The sequence below is a fragment of the Oryzias latipes genome, chromosome 12 (genome assembly GCF_053564925.1).
Source record: "Oryzias latipes strain Hd-rR chromosome 12, Olatipes_Hd-rR_3.1".
NCBI lineage: Eukaryota > Metazoa > Chordata > Actinopteri > Beloniformes > Adrianichthyidae > Oryzias > Oryzias latipes.
Genome location: NC_136248.1, coordinates 12,366,710 through 12,387,891, shown reverse-complemented (window position 1 = coordinate 12,387,891; position 21,182 = coordinate 12,366,710). Strand labels below are relative to the sequence as shown.

Here is a 21,182-nt window from a genome sequence, read left to right as displayed (position 1 = left end):
GATAAAAGAAAGACTTGATGTCATGTAATTCCGGCCGTGCCCAAGATCATGATCAAACGGTTGACACTTCCATGAATTAGAAAGGGATGCCATCCGTACATCACTACCAAACCCAAGTCCCCGATTGGTCAACGTTTGACGTGGTTTAACTGGCAACATGTGTCCAATGGCTGCGCATTATGAGCCTGAAAACGGCTTGTAGAAAGTCGCGTAGCTACACGTAAACGTAGGAGTTTTGAAAGCTGAAGCTTGAAACATGCATTTTCATTGTGAGTTGCCACTTGAAGGTGTGTTTCTGAGGGCGTTGTGAACTTAATTTTTTTACAGCATTAAGATTAGCCTGCTGCTGCTTAACACAACAGCAGATTAAATGGGATGTCTCAGAACACAGACTATGAAAAACGGGAAAAGTCAGAGTGTTCGTGTTCTTACAGCAGTACTTTGACCCCAAAGAGTAATCATGAAAAGAAGAGTCGAGGGCAGTTTAATAGGTTCCATCCTCTCCTCCTCAGCTGAGTACAAAATGAGACAGCAGTCTTAAGTTTAAACATGCAGTGCATATGCAAGGTTGTTCGCTAGAGACAGATGCTCAAAAGCTGCCCTTCCACACTCCACTGTTAGCACGCGCGTATCTCTCACTACCCACTCCACAGACTCCAGACTTTTGGTAATCAATATTCCAGCACGCATGTGTGTGTGTGTGTGTGTGTGTGTGTGTGTGTGCATCAGAGAGCAGGAGGGTTATTCCATGAGTAATGGAGTGGAATCTGACAACAATTGTCAGTCATCTCACACAGGCTACGAAACATAATCTGAAATGGAAAGGCAAAAAGCTTTCTCCTCATTCGTATGGATGGATAAGGGGAACAGAAAGCATTTGATTAACATCCATCGAAGCATCACCTCTATTCGAGCCACCTCCTACCAATAAAAATCACCACTATAGCCACTTTACTACACACCAGTGAATCTTTAACATGCCATCACACCACTTAAAAGCACTACAAGGTTATATCTTGTCAAATATGTACATGTAGCTATATAAATATATGTTGTCTTTTGCCTCATATTGTTTATGTTGTCTTTTAGAAATTTTAATGCAACTATAATCTCCAAGAGAATGTGGACTGGCTGAATAGACATGAAATACAGAAATAAAGACAGTTAAAGATACTTCAAATCATGTCTAAGACAGACTGTTTTCTATAGTAGATTCCAGAGATGTAACGGCAAACTGAATAATTGAATTATATTCCTACGATCCAGGTAGATTGATCTGCTCTGAATCCAATCGAATAGAATCGACCTTCACAATTATAAAACTGTGTCAAAATGAAATAAAATTATTATGGAAAATACCATTTAGATAGAGGCAAAGTAGGTTTATCTTACTATAACCTAAAAACAACCAAGTGCATCACAGTGGACAAAAAACAAGTGATGCAGCAAAAAACTAATCAAACCCTCATAACAGTCCAGTGTGTGGACACCCTTTGAGTTTTTGTGACCATAAGGTGTTGTAGAATGTTCTAATACTTGTTACTTGTTACTAACTTGTTTGTTTGTACACTTTTAATTTACACTTTATTATCTTGCAAGAAATACAAGGAATCTGGAAAACCAGGTACTCTTTGAGTCACACAGGTTGAATTTTTGGCTAAAGGTGTCCTGGATCCATTTTAGGTCAGTGAATCTGATCCAAACCCGACTGTTCAAAATGAACCAATATCAACTATGAATAGTATGAACCACCACTAATTATGATATGAATCTAATCATTGTTAAAATGAATCATTACACCTCTAGTAGATTTGTTGACTTGGTTAATATGGTGAACAGTTATGCTGTCTGTATGCAATTGCACCCTTTATATAGACCCTTCTTATCCAATTCAATTTTTATTTGCTATCAATAAACAATTGTACAAAAAAGTAACATCTTTCAATGTAGTTTTTGAGGTTTTAACAAGAAACTTGCAATTGTATTGTTTTGTTCTTCAGTGGTCTTCTTCATATCGCTCTACGGCCTTTTCCTCTTGTCATACTTACCCTTTCTCATTCTTCTTCTTGTCCAACTTTATCTTTGTCCTTTGTGTTCTAAATAATCTTATCCCAATATTTTCTCTCCCCCTTACCCTTCCTTATTCTCTTGAGGATTAATATCATTTTGAAGAGTGCGACCTCAGCCCTGATAGTATATTTCCCCAAAGCACATCATTTAGATGCAGCAGGTGTGGATACGAGATGTTTTTGAAAGCGGGCAGTACAACTGATGCTGGGCCAAACCTGTGTAACAGATTGCTTCGCTAATAAACTATGAAAGGGCAGGAGCACAATGGTTCCTGAGTGTGTGAATCGGTGTTATATGAAATCGGGGTGGGGAGTAGTACCTCTGACAGGACTTTCATGGGTCAAATTTCTATTGAAAGAAAGAGAGAACCTTTGTGATTACCACCATAAACACATTTTTTTTTTACACAAAACTGTTTACTCATCTAGAGTTTTGTCCACTTGTGTAATTATGGGCATTGTTTTTTTTATTTAAAATGTGGTTTGTTTGTTTGTTTATTTATTTTATTCCAGTTTTCTTTTCTTTGCAAAGATTCATTTTGCTTTATTTATATTTTCTTACTTTGCAGTCCAAGTCGTGCAGGTTACAGAAAATAGCAGAGAGAAAAAAGGAAGCAAACAACAGATATCATTTCAAACTGACTTGTAATATTTTATTCCAAGGACTCACTCCATTGAATGTTGGTATTGTTAGGTGGGGTGGTTAGGGGCTATAAGCAAGAGTGTAAAGTGTAAAGTGCAAGAGTGTAAACAGATGGATCAACTTTGAGGTGAATTTCTAATGAACTGCATCTGCTCTGCAAATACTATGTTCTAGAAAACAATGCATTTTCTCTTTTGGCTAAAAATGGCATAATCCTAGTTAAAAGACCACTGTGAATGATTTTATAATAGATCAAAAGAGGATTGAGTGGGTCAGTGACAAAAAATATTTACACAATTTTTGTCAGTCAAATTATCCCCTATTTGTATAAAAGGGCAGTAGAGAGGAACAAATATTCTCCATTGGCGTTTGTGCTATCCTAGGCACTTTATTATTGGGAGTTGGGTCAGACAAGGTTGGGTCAGTACGCTGAACCTTTTTTCTTCTATGATTTGTGATCTTCACTGGTGTCCATGAATTACATGAAATTTATCATGGTAGGGATAACACATCAATATAAGGGTGGGGTCATAGGATCGCACAAGGGTTAAACATACAATATCAACTGAATTAACACATCAAACATCACTGGGGTGCTACAAGTGCAGACCATTTAACATGTACCTGTTCCAAAGCATTAAATCAAACAGAAGGCATCACAAATGAAAAGTGCACTTTGAGTCCATTTCCTGTGTTTTTCTGGCTCCAAAGATCAATAACTTGATGCTTCAAAAGTAGAAATTCAACCTAATATAAGTGTTGCATCGCAGAAACCTGTTTTTAAGTTGCTCTTATAAGGTCCCCGGAGTGAATTGTGAGACTGATTAAAACAGAAAACAGTTTATGCATGTCTGATGTGACACTGCTGTTACGCACTGCTGCTGTGGTGTGAATTGGGGGTAAGACTGGTCATTTGTTTCCAACCACAGGGGAGACAAAAGGGACAAGCGAGTTAGCAAATAAGACCATTAGAGAAGTACTAAGTGAGAACAGGAGGAGAGAAAGGATAGAATTGCATCATGGGACAACCCCCAGCAGTCAGAGCCTGTGGCAGCACAATGTAAAGCCTAGGTCAGAACCACTCAGATTAATTTTAACTTTTAGCTTTGTCACATTTTGAGTTTGGTCTTTAAAAATAAAAGTGGCTACCAAATTGAGACACTGAGCTGGTTTTACAGATAAATCAAATAAAAAATATATGCAAGTCAGTCACAATAGGTAACTACTGTCATTTTGGACCATAAAGCACATTGAGCAAAACAAAACTGTCATATATTGTGGTAGAACTACAATACCCAGAATGCCTAGAGGGTCAAGTGGTAGGGAATGATGGGAAGTTATTGCGTTTTTAATCACATTCGCCTAATTTGCAATTTGCAGCCTTTGTATTGAGAAAACCATGACAGATAATTGAAACTTTATTTACCTCATTCACAGTAAGAATCAACATTGATCAGTTGTAAGACCGTCTGCTCAATTTTTGACAAAATTAAAGGATTTTATGGTCTGAAAAATATGAAATTTTCTGAATGTGAGCTTCTTGTGATCAATTAATGGCTGCGGTTACATGGACAAAAGTAATCGGAATGAAAGCCTGATCAGAATAAAAATGCGTCATGTGTACGCCGTTCGGAATACTCTGTCCCCATCAGACTCATTCGGATCTAAATTTCTTTCCGATCAAGATAGGTGGGTTATGCAGATTGTTGATCCGATCGTGGTGCATATAATGCATATAAACAGTCTATTCCGATCGTGGGTGACTACTGCGCTGGTGTTGGTCATGCGTAGATGGTGTGAAGACTTTGGAGCGCAAACAGAACCGGCCGGCTGCTCCGCGCAAGCAAACTGCGTCTCTGTGCAGAGCACCCAGATTAGTAGCTTTGTGTTTGCGGGCAGGAGAGGGCGCTTTGTCATGGAGGAGGCTTCGGACCGCAGTCCGTCCGGCTGCCCTGCGTGAGTGAGCTGCTGGACTCAAGAGAACTGTGTCTCCCAGCAGAGGAGCGGCTTTAACCCTTGTGCTATCTTAGATGACCCCACCCTTACATTGACGTGTTCTCCCTACCGTGATAAAGGTGGAAAGATTTCATGTAATCCATGGACACCAGTGAAGATCACAAATCATTGAAGAAAAATGGTTCAGCGCACTGTCTAGTGGGTCTAGATGACCCAACTCCCAATGTTAAAGTGCCTAGGATTGCACAAGGGTTACAACGGTTTGTGAGCTAACGGAGGCGGCTTTTTTGTGCATTCCTGAGAAATCGTTTAAACAATCATTGCTTGAAATTAACAATCGTTTAATCACAATAAACAGATCACTTATTTTTTCATATTTAGACAATTAACATAATTAGTGTACTTATTTTCAAATTTTCAAATATATATATATATATATATATATATATATATATATATATATATATATATATATATATAATCCGCAAACTTGATTATATACAAAATGAAATTAGATTTAAATAATATTCCATTTAGTTTTCCAATACGATGTCTGTCTTGGACAGCCAATGACTTGATGTTGTCTTCCTTACATCACTGCGTCATAAACTAAACCAGATTTCTATTTGGATGCTGTCACCGTCACCACTACTCACTGGTAAATCATTGTCACAGCAGTTCCTCCAGGAAGTCTGGAACTCTTCTGTGTGTAACTGCAATATGCTGCCGCTCCTGTTTATTGAAGAAAAGGCAGAAAACATCTAGACGGAGAAGCGCAAAAGGGGAAAGAGTTGGGGGGCAGGAGAGGAATAGCAAGACGACGGGAGAGATTATGAGAGAAAGGTGAATGAAGAAGGGCATTGAAGACGGAGAGGACAACAGCTGGTACAAGGAGAACATTGAAAATAAGAAATCTAAAAAGCAGAGAAAGATAAAACGGTAAAGGTAAAAACTATGATTGTTGTTTAAAAAATCTACCTTTAAGAGGTCAGGTTTACTGAGATGCTGAGCTGCCAACACTCAGCAAAAGATCCACATTTAAACACAAGATGAGCTCAGACAGTGACTTCAGTGTTAAGTCAGTGATGACTAAGTCTAGTTCTCAGAACAGAAGTTTTCAGGGGTAGATGACTTTGCCTGAGGTGACTACATGCAACTGTAATGCAATGTGATGTCTTGAAAGCTCAGCAGGTTTAGTTTTAGCCTGGAGTCCTACTTGTAATCATCAATGGTGTAAGTCTAGTGTAAGAGCAAGACAAGCAAGAAAATCAGTTTTCTTTTTGTTAATTTGAGAGTATAATTGTCTTTGGCTCATCTTACCCTGCATGTAATCAATTATAGAGCCAGGGCTTTACTGCATTGTTGTTCATTACTCTTTTGATCTAAAACGTATTTGCACATTTCATATTGTCACCCAAAACATTGTTAAATAACATAATAGTCACATGTCTTTAGGTTTCTAACCCCTTCCATGTTTAGTTCACTGCCGTCTTTTCTTGCTCACTCAACCTTGCTGCCACCTTGGTCACCTTTCTTCCCATCAGTGCTGCACCCATCCTACCAGCTCGTAGCTCATTTTCCTGACTCGAGGTTAATGGTCCTACAGCCTCAGCTCTGCATTAGATTCATTTCCATACACCCAGCCTTAAATCTACTAAACCGGCTCACATTTAACTACATCTGACATCCAAAAGTGATCCTGCAGCTAAACGGAAATCCAAAAGAAACCACTAGTGCATATCAATTAGACCTACATCTACTTTTACCAAAACTTTTACAAATTTTAACACCACCAGTGAAAATTACTGTATTTTTTTCTGAGTTTAAGATTTTTTTTTGGAATGTGGGTGCGGCTTCTACTCAGTATTAACCACTAGAGGGGCCTGTACATGTGTGTATCAGTATTTGCTACAGCAATGCAGAAGAAGAAGCGCCCCTCGGTCAAGGCAGAATTGCTCCAAGCGAAACAGAAGATGAAGAATTGAAAGGATTTAGTGTTTAAAAGTCATACAGGGTTTAGTTGTAGTTTTTTATGCGACGGTTGTCTGACTAATTGTTCATTTGTTGCATTAATATACACTTATTCAATTCCTATTATAAAACTAAACATGGTTACAGTAGTGCATATTATTATCTATTCTGTTATCATGATTTGGCTTTCAAGATTAAACACCCATCTTTTTCTGCTCTAATGTTTAACCTGTTAGGACCTGGCGGCCACACACGTGGACATCCCATTATGGGTTACATTATCACAGTAATTCATTCTGCTTAACTAGGGTTATGTGACTACATGACTAGACGATTAGCTCACATATTAGCTCAGGTCTTAAGAGGTGAAATATTACTCAATTCTTCACGCAGGAAAGAGTTTATTCATCCAACTGCCTGTCCAACCAACCATTCATCCACCCATCCATCCAAACCAACCAACCAACCAACCAACCAACCAACCATCCATCCATCCATCCATCCATCCATCCATCCATCCATCCACCCATCCATCCATTCATCCACACAAAAAACCAACCCCACACAAGAAACCAACCATTCATCCATTCAATCATTCATCCATCCATCCATTCATCTATCCATCCATTCAACATCCATCCTTCATCTGTCCATTCATCCTGCCTAATAATAATATACAATTGAGAATAGTCATAACTATTCTCTAGTTATGACTATTAGTCTAAATTGTTTTTTTTCTATAGCTAAAAAGTCACTCCACCATTATGCTCCAAAAAATATTCTTAATCCAAATCTGACGATCGTGTAAGCATCTTCACTAACCCATCTATGATATTTTTTTTCTGTAAAAACCCAAAATGCATCAAATATGTTTTTTTGTTTTTTTTTTAGGTCCTTAGAGTTTATTTCATGTTTGCTTTCTTCCACTTATGAGATGTTTTTGCTGTTACATTCTAATATTTATCTTGCATGAGGATTTCAGGCATACAAAAGTAAAAGGATAAGGACTAGCCAAGAAGAGCCGAGCATTAAGTAAGCATTGAGAAACTTCAAAGCAATCCAGTAATCTCTTTGCACAGAGCAAAATGAATGCTCGCCTAGCCGCCTCTAAATTCACCATTATATACAGAACCAATAGGAGTCCAATTGATGGCATGTGCTACACCTAAATTTAGTCTTACTGTCATGTAACGTTACAGATAAAATTTACAAAGACGGGGAAAGTTTTTCTTTGTACAACCCTATATTACATATATAACTGTATTACATTTACATTGTGACATTTTTATATAAACAACGCTGTAATTTGGCAAGGAGTTCCTTTCATTATTCATTCCTGTCATGTTATTCCAGTATGATTTCCAGCTTTGTAATATAAAGCAACCTTAGGGTCTCCATTGCTTGATTACTTCATCATTTCATTCTCTCTTTTCCTTATTTTGCATTCAGGGAGCAGACTGAAATGTCATAAATGCTGTAAATAATAACTGTACATAAATGAAAGGCTCTGCAAATTAATAAAAAAGGAAAAATACAAAATGTAATGTCAATGTAAATGTAAAAAAGAACAATAATATCTGTGTGCTTGAAATCTTTAAAGGCAATCCCAATAAGCAAAAAAGTCAATTAAAAAAGTATGCTTGTCCTTGTAGAGACTGAAGCATAAGACACAAGTGTGCTTTAGTTAAGGACATTTCCAATATAGTTTCCAAGTTTGTCTGGTTACTGAGGCTGTTTTGCCACCCAACGTGCCTCAGTGAGCCTGTGTTTCTCTGAATGTTTGTGCAATTCATTTACAGCACATCAGTGTGTATTTTTACACACTTGTGCACCACTTTTATTTGATTTAATGTGTCTGTGTGTTTCTTTTACATGCCATGTGTGTATATTTGTGTGTACCACCCACCTGAGCGAGGCCACCCAACAGACACCCAGACCTACATTTAGGCTCTACTGTCGGAATCCAATCCACAAATAACCACCTGTGGTCCACAGTTGAACAGATAGTATTTGTGCAGAAGATGTGTGCACACTTTTGTGCATGTGGAAGTGAGTGTTCAGCTATGTTTAGGCCTCGTCTGTGCTGCCACTGTATTGGCTATATTTACTGAGAAGGCTTGGCAAACATTCTGAGTAAACGCACTTACAGTACTTAGGCATGAAGCAAAATTGACTGTTGTTCCAATGCATTTATCAGTGTTTTCTCTACCTACTTTTTTTTTTAAAGAGTTTGTTATTATTATTACCAAATACAAAACGTTAAAGGACTCAGGAAACATTTTGTAGTATTTCCCTGCAAACCTTTTGATACATGCAAAAATTTCAAATCTTTCTTTTAGGCATTCAACATATTTTATTTAAATTGTTTTTTACTTGTCTTTGCTCTACAACTTTCTAAGCTTTTCTCAAAACCTAAAAATTTCAAAAGCAATTAAGAAAATGTTTTTAAGCTAGGATCTAGAAATAAGGAAACTATTACTTTTTGATCCATTCTCTTGACAATAGAAAAACTTGATTTAAAACACACAAAAAAATCAAATTGCTTTATTTAAAAAAGAGTCATAAGACATCTAAATGCATTTTATAGTTGTATAACTCTATACAATGAAGACTAATCCTCTCAGTTCTTAACATTAAACATTTTAACTGCACATTTTTGATCAGTGATCTCCTGGAAGGTTTTAATGTGCCCCAAAACTATTTCATACATTTTTAAATGATAGACACAAAAACAAAATGCCATTTACACTTTCAAGTGCTGAAATTGCTTTTATTTTGTGGAGGTATTAAGAAACGCTAGTTTGTGGTTCAATTTTAAGAGTATTTATTTAAAGTTCAATAAATGTTGAGAAGTTAGACTGGCATTCATGGGTAACAAAAATTTAGATTTCTGTTCTAGAATAAGTGTTTGTTTTAAATTTTACATAGATTTGCTAAGGTGGGCCACCTTGTATCAAGATTGTATTCTCATTTTGTTCACAATTAGTTTTAAAATGAGTCATTTCCACTTATTACACTAGTTTTTGGTCAATGTGATCAAAAATAAATTACTATTAGGTGCATAAAAACTCAAAAAATAAAAACAGTTTAGCTAAAACTAGCAGAAAATAATTACTATTGGGCTATCTAGCATTAAAATTAAAGTAATATTATTCAGCAGTTAGCTTTTTAAGCTTAATTTTCCCTTTTTTGTTGCCTTTTTCTAGATTTTGATATCTTAATCTAAGATTTCTTGTTAAGTAAAAATGGCTTGGTGCATGGACAGATCATTTTACTACTTATTAATAATTTTTTTAGTAAGATTTCTGTTCTTTTCCTATTCTTGGGGCACCTGTTTTTCATACATGTGATCTCAATTTTGCATCACATTTTTCCAATGACTTTTGCACCAGCTTAATTAATTGATGATGGATGAAGGAAGACTCTTTGTCAAGGTCAAAAATCAAAGAACTGGGATTATTCATGCAGTTAGTGCTTATTCATAACAGCTATTAGGGATGCCATACCTCCTCTTGTTTGTTTGTTTATTTGTTGACACCAGTGTGTGGTACAGACATATGTGTGTTTGTGCTTCAGTCAAAATAATTAGGTCCTAAAGAGGTCTAATGTGTCGGGAACACATTTAGCTTTGTTAGCATTGTTTAACATGAAAAACAAATAACAAAAAGAAAAAAAAGTAATACGAATAAAAAAGTTAGCTAAGCAAAAATCGATAAATATCTGTCAATCACTTGCATTAAATATGGAAAAGTCAGGGCAGGCTAGTGAGTGTTTGACCCACTGTGGGTAAGTCCTAAGCTCTGGTTCTGATTAACTCCAAGCAAAAACACCTCCGTTCAGAACATCACAGCCTATACATCACACTACCTCACTCACACACACACACAAACCTGCTGCGCAGCTCCTGGAGGCTCCTTGTTCACAAAGGGGAGTCTACACCCATCATTCAAAGCCTTATAGGACTTAAGAATGTTGACACGCACATGTTCATTACACACACACACACACAGACACACAAAGTGCTCTGTTTTCTTAGCTTTGATACACTTATAGAGTTCAGAGGTGAGAGGGCTGGAGGTAACAGTGTGTTTTTCCAGAGCTCTCTAACCACCTAAATCTGCTTCAACACACTGAAGGAGGTCCAGATGGCCGGGTGGAGACAAGTACACTCACACACCCACGGTTGCTCCCCAAAGCCAAAAACATCGAATGCAAAAAATTGTCATGTGAAGAGTTCTGATTTGTCTTTCCAGCACAGGCAGAGCATGAAGGTCAGGCTGTTAGTGTACATTAGTGTCCAAAAGTGAGATTTATGTAGAACAAGTTTGGTTCTAATGATGTCTCAAGCATTCCAGCCAATCAGATGAGCCATTACAACTGATGGAAAACCATCAGGATGCCTATCCAATGGCAGCACTGCTCTGACTCCTGATCCCCACCAGCTGACGTGTTCAGGTCCGCCAAGTCTCAACCAGCTGAAAGCAGTCACATGTGATCAATGGTTGAATTTATCACCGGCAGTCGAACGCTGTCATCCACAGGGTTTTCCTGTGTGTACCTGTGTGCTTCCGTGCTCAACCTCTGCCGCCTCTCAAGATGCTGCTGACGTTGTCTTTAGCAAGCAATTACAGCCAGCGCGACTGTGAAAAAGGTCACCAGCTATCAACACTCGCCACTAAATGCCAGCTGTGTGTGTGTGTTGTTTCCTGAATGCCAGCAGACAAACTGTCAGCCTCAAACAGCCCTCCCCTCCAACCCAGCCTTCAGTGGTTGCAGTTAATCTGCTGCAACCCAACGTGATTGATGAGAGAATTAGTGTTACCAAGCAAAGCACAGCATTATGGGAAAGAGGAAGTTTTATTACTGGATGGGGAGCCTGGCATTAAAGGTTACAGTTGCACCGCTCATGTGTGATTAGTTATGTGTTTATGTTTGTATGTATGTGTGTGTTCGGTTAGGATGGTTATGATGGATGAGGTGCCAGAGATACTTTGTTTTTGTTATCATAGCCACCAGGGTCATAGACAAGGCAAACTCATTAATGGTTGTGTTGGTAAGTGTTGGAAAACTTGTGGAGATAAACGGCTGTCAGTCAGATGAAGAATTGGAGGACTGGGCTTTCATTAAAAAAAATAAGCTTACTTGTTTATTGGTGTTTTAGATTTTGAAAAGAGAAAGAATGTATATATTTACCAGTATTGAAGTGCATCTCTAACTTATTTCTGGTACCACTGGTCTGTGGAACTGTTGGTACTGAGTCAAAGAAAGAAAGAAAAAAAACGTCATTGCTTCTGTTTTATTCATAATAATAATAATGATAAACTTTATTTGTATAGCACCTTCCGAGATTAAAATCACAAAGTGCTTCACAGTAAAACATGATCAAACACAGAATTAAACAAAAGCAGTTTTAAAAAGATAGGTCATAATTTGATTCCGAAGGAAGTTTTATTTTGGAGAACAACAGGACTCTCCAAACTAGGGTGTGTATCAACAAGAGTCTGGCGATACGATATGTATCCCGATACGCCTCCCATGATACGATACATATCGCGACATTGTAACCGAACACGTTTTCCTTTTTAATTTTTTTTTTTTTACAGCACGACTTATAAAAAACTCTACCTGAAACTGAATGCACCTTTTATTATAATAACATTTTAAAATTAATTTTATTTAATGATCACAATGTTAAGCACTGGAACTGTATTTCATATGCAACTTGCTTTTACCTAAGCAAATTCATAGTGTTTTTTTTTGGTAGCTTAAATATTTATTTGTTCTTAAAGGGAACAGTCAACATTGTCTGATTTCCACAAAAAAAATATTTTTCAGGATTAGAAAAAAAAATAGAATGAATGTGCCTTAACCAGCAAGATTCTAAAAGTATGATTGAGGAAAGAAATTGTTGTATATTTTTTAACATTGGTTAATGTAGCTTATCCAGTTCTATTTAACGGTTTATTTACATGACAGTGTGTGCTGCAGCTCCACTTTCTCACATGCAGAAGTAAACACGTATATTACTGCTCATGATGGAAGATGTTGGCCTTTTTTCAGAGCATTGTACACATCACGATGGTCTATCAGGTCAATAAACTGTGAGGTTATTATTATTGCTGTGAGGTTCTGCAGAACTTTGGCCCACTTTGCCGACAGCATTTTGCCTGATGCTCCGTGCATTAACTGCACTGCTTCACTCGTTCTTATCTAAGCCTGCTTCAAAGCACCGCAATCCGAGTTTTTTAATGATACTGGCAGCAACATGGCAAAGAGTTTCAGTTCGGTACCCATCCCAAGTAAAAACGAGTATACGTCTCATGACAACAAAACAAACTGCTTCTTGCTGGGATCCTGTAGTTGCTTTTCAAGAGAAAGAGCTGCTCAAAGAGGATCAGTGGGCAGTGCTGCCAACTAGCGGTCGGAGGTTTGAGTGGAAAACAAGAGTTAGGCGCTGAAGGACGCTCATAAATAGTTAAATAAATATTGTCCTTACAGGATTTTAAACGCATACAAATTTTGCCACATTGTGTTATATCGCCGAATCAATTTTTCCCTACACCCCTACTCCCAACCACATCCGACTCATTCTTGACGCATGTCAGGCACACTTGGTCACGTGTTAAAAAATACCTCAGCTAAATTCTTGTGACGACCACCAAATTGAAACCCTTAAAGTTCCACTCCAACTGTACAGTTTTTCTATTGTGAAATTATTCCCAGTGGTCCTTTCAGTCATGAGTATGCAGTTTTTAGCTAAAATCAGAAAGCCTGTGTCGTTTTTCAAGACATATTTTCTGCACATCAGCAGTAGCTTATCAGAAATTCGCTTTTGGGTTGTAGACTGTTGGCATAGAAGTTAGCCTTGCTGTTTTCCCAGCATGCCTTTGTTTACATTCTGTCCCACCAGCAACAAGTGCCTCACAAGCTCAAGCTAACATTAGCGTACCAAAAAACGGGCGAGCAACATCGGAGGTATCCAGCCGCACAGTTTAAAAGCCAGATGGCAGCTCAGACGAGTAAAAGAAAACGTACATACGATCTATTTATCTGCAAGTAGAGGATTTAGAAATGGAGCAGAGAAAGAGAGACCTTGGCCCACCCATGGCAGTAGCTGCGTCATAAGTCTGAGCTTTTTCAAACATCCGGTTTTCATCTGCTTCTCATCCAATGTTATTTGGAGAAAGAAATAAGCGCACTTTTATTCTTGAATTCCTTAAGACATGTCTTCCATCATAAGAAAAATGCTACATGCATGTTAAAAACACCAAAAATATGATTTCCAATGGAGTGGGTCATTAAACTAGCAAAAGTAACAAAAATCTAATATTTTTGGGAAGTTTAATTTCACAGAAAAAACCCTGTAGGAAACATAAGAAGAGCCTTTGACTTTGAAATAAAAGAAAGCCACATTTGACAAACAAAATTCAGGAGTATTTACTTTAAATGTGGATTTATTGCAACAGTTGATCCGCACACCATAATAATAATGTATAACATTCAGTAACCAGTTGTCTAATGTAACGAGGATGCTGCTAGTCTGCTAGTTTCTCAAAAATTGGATTCACATTTATTATTAATTTTAGAAAATAACTGTTTTAGTGACAGAGGTTAAAGTTAGCATCCAATTTCTTAGCTTTCACCTTGACAATTATGGGTTTAGGGGAAATCTATATCACATTGTATTTGTTCCTAATAATAATAATTAATAATTGATACTTTATTTATCCCACAATGGGAAATTATTCTCCGCATTTGACCCATCCCCTGGGGGAGCGGTAAACTGCAGCTGAACTGCACTCAGGAGGCAGTAGCGGGTCTTGCCCAAGGACCCCCACTGGGTGATGTTAATTGCTCGCCATTGATATGGTTATTGCCCCCAGGACCATTGTTTATTCCTCTCCGGGAATCAAACCCTTACCAACCGAGCTACCCAGCTGCCGATTGTACACTAAATTGAGTGTACAAATACATTTTAAATCAGCTGCAGATATTTTACAGAGGATAAAGTTAAACTTTACCCTGAAAAGTCAAGGTAAGCCAGACAATAACCCTTGTGCTATCATAGATGACCCCACCCTTACATTGATGTGTTCTCCCTACCGTAATAAAGGTGGATAAAGGTGGAAAGATTTCATGTAATCCATGGACACCAGTGAAGATCATAAATCATTGAAGAAAAAAGGTTCAGAGCACTGTCTAGTCTAGTGGGTCTAGATGACCTAACTCCCACTGTTAAAGTGCCTAGGATGGCACAAGGGTTAAACTGCTCTGTGGCCTGAAAAAGGTTGGGTCATCTGTGTAGAGAACTTCTCTGGTTTTTAACCCTTTGTGTTTTAAAACTCCAAATGCTTTGACATAAAAAGAGTAACATACTCAGAAAATCACAGTGGAGAAAAGAAGTACCATATAAAGAATTTATGCAAAATGAAGTCTGTACTGAGCTTTAGAACAAAAAGTTCCAGTTTTCCACAGAGATCTTGCCTTTGTTCAACTACACTGGAGTTTCATGACTTTACGTCACATTTCTAAATTACTTTCAGGCTTGATCATATTTTGTGTCTGTGTTTGGAACTTTTGGATACACGGGTTTTGTTTTTTCAAGGTTGGAGCCTCCAGAGAAATGTGTTTTTGCTGCCTGTTTTATTCCGTCTCCCATCGCCATCAGACACTGTGTCACACTTTTGTTCCCAGCCCATTGAGTTGTGTTGATGCAATTCTGTGTATGAAAGCATAAGAGGCTTTGGAAGGTGCGAAACAAGACGGTTTCAGCTGAATGATCATCCTCCCGACTGCAACCCAGCTGGAAAAATGCACCCCAATCTGGGCTTCACATGTCCCATTCTTACCTGTAAGATCCATTAGTCTTTCCTCAGTACCTCTAAGAATTTCTGAATAAAAGGGCAGCTAACACACACACACAAAAATCCATTCATTTGTTTTGATATTGTTGTTGTCACGGTAACAGGCAACATTTTTTTCAGTAAATGATGGATGTCTCTCTTTAAGGGATGGCCTCAAAGATAACAATTTAAGTCATTTATCTTGAGTTTCTTGTGTACATGCAATAGCCTGGTTTGCTACTCCTGAGGGTTGGTCTTGCTCTAAGTGAAGGGGCCCATTTATTACCGGAAGGATCACTTCTTTATATTTTCACTGCAGACCAGTTTGTGATGAGATATTTTGTCTATTGTTGGCTTGCTGAAATGGATAGTTTGGTCTTTTCGTATGGAAAAATATAGACACATGCAATGTATATATATATATATATATATATATATATATATATATATATATATATATATATATATATATATATACATACATATACACGTCAATGTAAGGGTGGGGTAATCTAAGATAGCACAAGGGTTAAGATGCAAAAATATTGAAATGAGTGTCCAGGAAAAGAGTACCTTATTTACCCACTATCTCAAATTTGATCCACACATTTTTAACATGGTGCAGCCTAACTGTGTTATACAGGATACAATATTTTTGAGTCTTTTAATACAGTAAGTAGTTATTTAAAAATAAACGAATACCAAACTCAGAATTGTACTCACCATAAAGATTTGAAAGTTAGCAAAACCTTTCCCGCCGAAAGTATTTTTTAGACTTTTATGATAGCAGCCATGTTGAAATGAACATCAAAAGCCCATGCTGCCTCTATGTTGGAATTATGATTCACTACAGGGCAAAAAACATGGACCCAGTTATTTACAATAGGTTTCATGGGGAGTTTCGATCACCATAATGAGACAGGGGTCTCCAAAATGTGTGCATCAAATATGATGTGAATGGTTATATAGGGTTGAAACTGTCTTTTTGGGAAAAGAGAAGAAAAAGGGGGGAAAAATAAATCCTGTGTATATTGGGGCATTTGTTTGGGAAAAAAAGGACACCTTCAGTCTTCACAAACACATCTTAGCCCCCACGTGCATTTCCCTCCTGGCTTTCCAATTTAAATGCAAATGTTCCCAAATCGGACTCTATAAAAAAAGAAGAGGTAAAAATCATTTGACACAAATGAATTATATATTTTAATTAAGCAGGCAAGGAATCCTGCCTATTCAGCCTTTTCCTTCCCAATAAGAACTGAATAAATAAATATGGAATAGGAAGGTAGAGAAGACGAGGACAGACAGAAGGTCTGAGGAGAAATGGATGGGTTGGAAAAGGCAGGAGGTGTTGTGTTGAGTTTGTGTGATTGCAGCAGTAACCGCCTGTGGGCTGTTATTATGTGAGCGATCTGAAGCTGTCAGTTTTCCAAAATGTATTGTTTTCTGCTAGACGGACTAAATACCCCCACTGTTTCGAGGAAACACACATACACACACACAGGTTTTAGTTTTGATTGGCAAACCAGCACTTAGAAAATGAAGAGCTGAGATGGGGATTGTGATGCCCTGACAAGGGATGCAATTTTAATTTCACCCCCTGTCACTCTTTTCACTTTTTGTTCAAATGAAATACATATGAGCTGCCAATCACTCACCAGCGCATAAGTAGGCACACAAATGCACACACAATCTTTGAATTATTGTGATTACCCTGCATGCAAACTTGGTGCCACCATTTCTTTCTTTTAAAGATAAAAAAAAGGATGTCAGTTTTTGCTTAAATTTGTGTGCTTAAATTTAAAGGAGCAGCTTTCAACAGGTAATTAACCAGGTGCAATAGTTCTGTGCGGTTGTTTGCACATAAGATTTAAAATGAAATGAACAAAAAAAATTGTATGTATCAGACCAGTTTTCAAAAAATCTACCATATTTTCATCACCATAGGGTGCCCTGGGTATGGTGCATCGTCAATGAATGGTCTATTTTTGAACTTATGTAATATGTAAGGTAAACCGAACAGAAAGGCCCATGAAGTGAGACAAAATATTTCCATAAATCAGTCAGACTTTACTAACTACATTAATTCTAGAACTTGCTTGTGACATGCTACACATTAGCCTTGTTTGTGTTTTCACAATTCCTGTAACTCCCAACCTTGTTTGCAACACGTAAAAAAACAGACTGAAACCACTAAAATAAACATTACTGGGACTACGCTAACTCCCAACCTTGTTAGTAACACCTAAAACAAAACAGTTTAGAGTATTCACAACAACACCCAAATTTGTTTGCAACTAAAATAAATATATATATATATAAATTAAAGACTGACATTTTGACAGAGCGCTGTATACCTTTTAAAATCGCTTCATAATCAGTAAGCACAACCAGAATTAATCCACAAGGCAATTTTTTTTTTAAATGAAGGCTTTTAAGTGCACCTTATAGTATGGAAAATAAGGACTAGAAATGTGTCCTTTAACTTAGTAATGGGGGTAAGTAAATACTGAAAAGAACTTGTAAACTTTTAAGGTGCTATTTCTGTTTTTTGTACATTCCGTAGAGGTTCTCAGTGTTCATTACTGTCATTCTGTTGGCCAAGTTCTTGTCTTCTGTCATTATTGGCGGTGGAACAGGGTGTGGGCACCTGTTCACGTCGTAAATTCTTGTTGTGGTAAGAATTTAGGCAGGAGGCTCTAACCTTTCTCCTCACAACCTCCCAGAATAATCAGACTGACGCAAACTTCTAACCCCAATGTGGAACTGAAGGAAAAAAGAAAAGATATGCATATAATATAAGAACGCCTAAAGAACATATACTGGTAATGCAACAGATAAGCTTGTACTGGTTTGACAAAAATGGTATTAAAAATGGATACTTTTCCGTTTGACTTTCAGACACATTTTGTAACCTTGTTTTTTTTGGACAGTGATCCACGGAGGAATCTACAGAAAAAATGTTCTAAAATTAACCATGTAAAAAGAATATGTTGAAGCACGAGCCATGACCTTTCCTGAACCCACATCAAATTAATGCGACTCATAACCTTTACTTTTTCGAAGAACAGAGCATTAATTGACAATAGTTGGGCTGAATTCATTGTAAATACTTTCGTTTTTTTTATTTCAATACATGACGCAACATGCTTTCTCAGTTTTATTGTTTAAGTAAGCGCCTGACCTACACTTCAGCAATATCATCTCATATTTTACCCAATGTTTATCTATCTCAAATACAGGTCTATATGTTTGTTTTGCTCCAAAGATGTTGGGCTAAACTTGAAAGCTTTTCCACTGAGATGTTTTTTTTTTCCCCTTTGAGAAATTCATGAACAATCCTCCGGAGTTTTTAATGTCTTTGTCTGTTAAATCACTTTTTGACATTTTAGTCACATTATAAAAGCATTTTCATGTTCTTCAACGTCACTATATAGCGATTATTTTTTCATGAATTTTTTTTCCCTCTGGGCATCTGCCTTAACATGTTGTACCGTTGTTCTGCCTTAGCAGGAACGAACTAGAAATAATATAAGGAGTGATGTAAGGAAAAAGTTGAGGAGACAAAAAGAGAGGAGTGTCAGAAACAAGGAAAAAGAGGGCACACAAATGTGGAGATAGAGCAAGATGTGATGAGATATGACAGACGACTGGAACAGTTGGAGCCCAGCTACAGAAAGAACAAGGGTTTTTACTCTCTTTTTAGGCTCTATTTGGTGTGCTCACTCTGTTCTTCACACGCAGACACACCTCACTCAGGGCACAACCCAGCAGCAAGGGAATCTTTTGAGATGTACAATTTAGACAACTATCTCTCCAACTACCAGAGGACACATAGAGACAACCCAATAAAGAAAAAAAATAAATAAAACTTTACCCAGCTTTGCTGTTTTATTTATGCTGGTAAATTCAAAGAATCTCCAGCCAGGCTGTCCAGGATGTCTCCTCGACAGTTTAAAGTTAAGGGGGGGTCTAAATTTAAAACAAAACAACAACAAAAAGGCAAGTGAAGCATGTTAGAGAAAGGTCTGCTACAAAAAAGCACTGGATCAACTAATATCATTTAGATGTTGGGCAAAAAGGAATCTCTCTCTCTCTCTCTGTGTATATATGTATACATATATACATAAAATCAAAACTTGGTAAAAGATGAATCATTTTAATTACCATGTTTTCCGCACTATAAGCCACACTTAAAAGCCTTAATTTATTTCTTTTAAATCAGCGGTTCCCAACCCCCGCACTGGTACCGGTCCGTGGGTCATTTGGTACCGGGCCGCAGAGAAAGAATAAATAACTTAGATTACTTCCGTTTTATTTATTTCGGAATCTGAAAGATGTTTTTATTTTAAGAATTTGCCCAATTCTCTGTTACATCCGTCTATGTCACTCTTGACGGAGGCCAAGGCGCTCTTCTCGCTCACGTAACAGCTTACCGCTAAAATACAACCCGGGAGCTAACAAAATGAGTAAAAAACAAACATCTTTGGAAAGTTTCTTTGCCAAGGGGAAAAAACCCCACCAGGAGACAGAAGAGGAGCCTTCCACTTCCAAAAAAAGAAAGCTACATTTAATAGACAATTCTTTAGAATGCGTGTCAAAATAAAAGCTGAGGGTTTGTCTTGTCACGTCTCTGTTCCCCTTTCATCGTAGTGTTGCTGTTTTATTCATCCGCCTACATTTTTTGTTTGGTCTGTGGCGTTAAAAAGGTTAGGGACTACTGTTTTAAATAACACTGGAAACTGAACTGAACTTTACAGTGTGTCCGCCATTACAATCCCAAAACCGAGTGCCCTAGAAAATTCCCAGAAGTCCTTGCAAAAATTTGTCAATCTAGTGTGCATTGATGCTCACTAGATTGACAAATATAGACCACAATGCATTGTATTTGACACATTTTGGCGAAAAAAAGTAATTTTCGCTTTCTTTTCTTATAAACCATCCACATTTTCATCATCAGAACATAGTGGGTTCACAAATAGTATTTGTAAAATGTTCATCTTTGTTAGGTTTTTACTTTAATTGTGTAACTGAAAAATGTTGGTTATCAAAAGAATGTCAAAACTTTAAAGGAGTTAACAGTGATCTGCAATATCAAACCAAAGATCAAGAGAAAGATCAAGGTGTCAAGAATCAATAAAATCAAGAGTTTATCCTGAAAATAAAGAAATAAAGTCAATGATAGAAAAGGATGAAATGGAAATGGATGAGTGAACTAAAGTATATGTCCCGGGAACTTACTATTTCTCTCATTTGTCTCTCAGCAAGAAGGTAGAATGAGCATGTGTTCCACTGCATTTGATGGAAACCCCTTTTAACTCAGCACTCATTTACTAACTGAGCTTCGCCAAGACTTAATATGAGGCAACATTAAGACTAAACAGATTTTGTTGTTTTAAATAGAGCCACTGTGTTTATTTATGGTGTGCTACACCTTTAAGAGCTGCTGGCCATAGCCCATCCCAGAGAGGATGGACCCATTAGGCTGTTGAACAGGCCCCTCCAGTCAGAATTAACAAGGCAGAGTGACATGCAGAAGAAAGAGAATACAGTTAGAAAAAACAAAAGTGGGAGGCTTAAAGAGAGGAAACAAGGGAGCTTGACAGGTAGGACATTGTACAGCAGGAAAAAAGCCCCTTAAAAGGCCTTAATAGAGCAAAAGACAAACTAAAGTAGACAAGAACCCTCCATCATTTACATGGG

At 37.5% G+C, this 21,182-nt stretch overlaps 1 protein-coding gene across 9 annotated transcripts in view; it reads left to right on the top strand.

Moving 5' to 3' along the window:
- cntfr (ciliary neurotrophic factor receptor) overlaps positions 1–21,182 on the top strand; it is a 308,146-nt gene that overhangs the window by 87,593 nt on the left and 199,371 nt on the right. For 2 of the 9 annotated variants that reach the window (XM_078956134.1, XM_023961134.2), the window contains exon 1: positions 20,983–21,085. The exons of the other annotated variants lie outside the window; for them this stretch is intronic. The gene's annotated coding sequence lies outside the window, so the exon portion shown is untranslated. Of the gene's footprint in view, positions 1–20,982; positions 21,086–21,182 lie in introns of those variants that run through there. 9 annotated transcript variants of the gene reach the window in all.